Source organism: Gymnogyps californianus, chromosome 11, assembly GCF_018139145.2.
Source record: "Gymnogyps californianus isolate 813 chromosome 11, ASM1813914v2, whole genome shotgun sequence".
NCBI lineage: Eukaryota > Metazoa > Chordata > Aves > Accipitriformes > Cathartidae > Gymnogyps > Gymnogyps californianus.
The window spans coordinates 15,740,866-15,744,157 of record NC_059481.1 but is presented as its reverse complement, the minus strand read 5'-3'; positions in this window follow the sequence as shown (position 1 = coordinate 15,744,157).

Genomic DNA, 3,292 nt, shown 5'->3' with positions numbered 1-3,292 from the left:
TCAAGGGTTGGCTCAGGTAAATTAGCCTTGCAATAAAACCGTAGTGCCTCCTCTTCATGTCTGCATCTGAGCTGAAGAGCATAATGGGTTTCAGTTACTTTTATTTGGGCAGTGAAGACAAGACCCTTGTCACAGCATCTCAAGGGACAGTCGAACACAAACTGTCCATGACTCCCAACCTCCCTCCAACTGAAGGGCACGTATGATACCTAAGAAGAGTCTCTTTCTTCACAAGTCAATACACTGCCATAGTGTCCTCGGTGAGCAGGAAGGAGGGATGGGGCAAAAGAGTGCTTCAGAGAAAGAGATGAGAGGGGTGGTGACATTTATTTCAAGACCTTCATGATGAAAGCTTCCCCACGCTGTGAGGACTCATTCATGCCATTTCAGAGCTGGCATTCAACCAGGGCTTAATCCGGTGCAGAATGAAATCGGGCATTATGAAGAGATGGATGGTTGTAATTGAAATAATAACATAAATATAATTGAAATATAAATATATGTATGCACACACACATGCACACTGTATAAAACGTCCGTGGAAACAACAATAACCTTTTAGCTCTGCAAGCCAACTAACCTATTCCTGTAACCGCCTCTAATCTGTATGTTTGCACCTGGGGTTCTTTAAGGAAACGCAGAGTTGTAATTAACTGGGGGTGTGGAGAAGTCAGATGAGTGAGATATTCACACTGCAAGACCAGAGTGTGAATTTGCACCAGGTCACAAGCATAAAGAGAGCAGGCGTGCCAGCTTCGTCCCAAGAGATCATTTTACGTGCTCTCCATCATCAAATAGCCACACATTGCAACTCACAAATTTCCTCCAGTGACTGTAAAGCTTCTCAAAAAACTTTACTTCTGAGTTAGTCATTCAAAAAGTTACTCTGTGACACTAAAAAAGACCCTTGGATTTCGTTAGACTTCTGCACAGCTTTAGCAGCCGTGAAGCTGGTACCAAGCTGCCATGAGACGTTACAGTACCTACATTGTTGGTGGGAACCTTAGGGAAAGAGGTTTCTGGACGTGCCCTAGCGTCCACTTTCAGGTGATAACTTCTTGGCTAATAAACACATTTAAAACACAAAATATGAATTTCCCTTATTGCTCATGACGGAGTGGCTGCCAAGCATCGGCAATTAGGATTATGTCTGGAGAGGGAAGGGGCTTAGCCAGCGCCTTTGGTGTTCAGCGCAGGAGTCTTGGCTCACGGCTGAGACCGCTCTCATGTCTGGCTGGAAGGGCTGGCTGGTTGTGATGCTTAGGTGAAGCTTTAAACTGGGCCTAGGTCTGGCTAGATGAAGCACAGCTCACCCCAGCTTCCCGTGGCCCAGCCTCTGGGCAAGCGGTTCCTTCTTTTTGCCTGTTGACAATACTGTTTCTTGGCTGGATTTATCTTGCAGCTGAAAGTTGTCTGCAGAGTCTCCACATCCAAACCAGTACTGTCAAAGGTGTTTGGGAGGCCTCATGAACAAAACCGAAGAGTTTATAAATACAAATCTCCAATCAGTCTAACACAGCCCGCAAATGGGCTCTTGTCTGTTCCTCTCTTGGACACTACAGCCCACAAAGTGGCTTTTGAAAGGAGATGATGTTTGTATTGTTTGTTAGAAGGGTGCTCTGTAAACAATTCAGACATCCATAGCTACCTTAAGCTAACATCATAGTGTGGCTAGCGGGGCAAACGTAGAGAATTTGACAGAGCGAGTGATGGAGCTGAGAATAATGTGGAGGCTTCATTTTGTCAAGGCGGATGTTGCCACTGGGTGGAGGTGTCTGGTGTGTGTTCTTGTCAGTGACAACTCTGAAAATGCCAAAAAATTGTCATCGGTGATTAAGCTCCCTCACGCAGGGAGGCTTTGGGAATAACAGTCAATGGCTTTATAATTAGCAAAAATTACTGAGAAAAGAGTCATTTGGATGCTTCTTTTTTCTCATCAAAGACTTTCTGTCTCTAAGTCCCCTTCTGAGCTGGTCTGTCTCCCAGCCCAGCCTTCTTATGCTGACAAGAAACAACAGACCACCTCAGATCACACAAGGCAGGACAAATTCACACTTGCCAATGTGTGAATCATATAATGACTGAAGAAACTCCACTGGAGACTGCTCCTCTGAATGCCAGTCAGCATTTGCATGGCACCTGATCCTGGCTGGGTGGTAAGTCCCGGGCACGGTGTTCCCTGCTGGGGCTCACCCCTGCCAGCTAAAGCAGTTGATCGTTCAATAGACTTGGAGGCGGCTAACAGACCCATAAGCCTGTGCTCTAGAAACTCTCTTTAATCCTCCTAGCCTGCAGCCCAAAGATCCAAATGTAAAAACTAGGACCACGTCAGGACCTTCAGCTCTGAGCTGGTCCTGCTGGACTGAGCACAGCTTCTGCGCCTGGTACCTGTAAATCCTCTTTTCTAGCTGGATCACGTGTGTGGCCGGAGGAACAGGAGCCTGGCAATGTTTAGAAGCAGGGTTGCTGGCGTTTTAGGCACAAATTACACTCAGGAAATATAGCTAGTGTGGTTTGCATGCTTAGCTCCCCGCCATACGTGTACGAAGGCTTGGCCAGCACATCCTGGCTGATACGCAGAGCATGCAGAAGCCTGAACCTTTCCTTCTGGGGCTGATGAGCCCAGCTGAGCCCCAAGGAACCGTGACAGATTCACAGCCCTGCTGGATGAGGCCCCAAGAGGATGCGTAACACCCCTTCCACAGGCAGATTGCATACATTAGTGTAGGAATTTCTCAGAAAAATCCATTCTTAGAGAGAGCTGGCTTCTATTTAGCAAACGCCACATTAAACGAGCTGTCATGAGACTGCTGTCTCCTATAGTGTGATGAAGATCTTTTCTTTCTTGAAGGAGTCTTCTCAGATGTACAGATTTTATCTGCTCCCCCCCTCCAAAAAAAAAAATTCACCGTCTTTGTATCTGCAGCTATATTCTCCTTCCCAGAGGGCTGGACATGCCTGCCAGTGAGCCTACTCCCACTAGTATGAACCAAGGGAGCATCAAAAAACCCCAGTGTGATGAGGGTCTGAGTGAATGGGAGTACAAGGGAGCTGGTGGCACTCTGCTCAGTGGTCATGTGCTGACCCTGGACGATATGGCGACAGCCAGCAGTGGGATGCTGAAGTCACTTGTCAGTGTATAAAGCATGTGCTCAAACACCCATGGGTTGCTCTTGGTTACTTGGATGTGACTCCATTGACCACAGGGGGAGCTGCGATGGATAGGGAGCAAAGCAGACCCTTGGGAGAGGGACGCGATGTCCCAGTTGCCATCTGCCACGTGGAAGTGGCA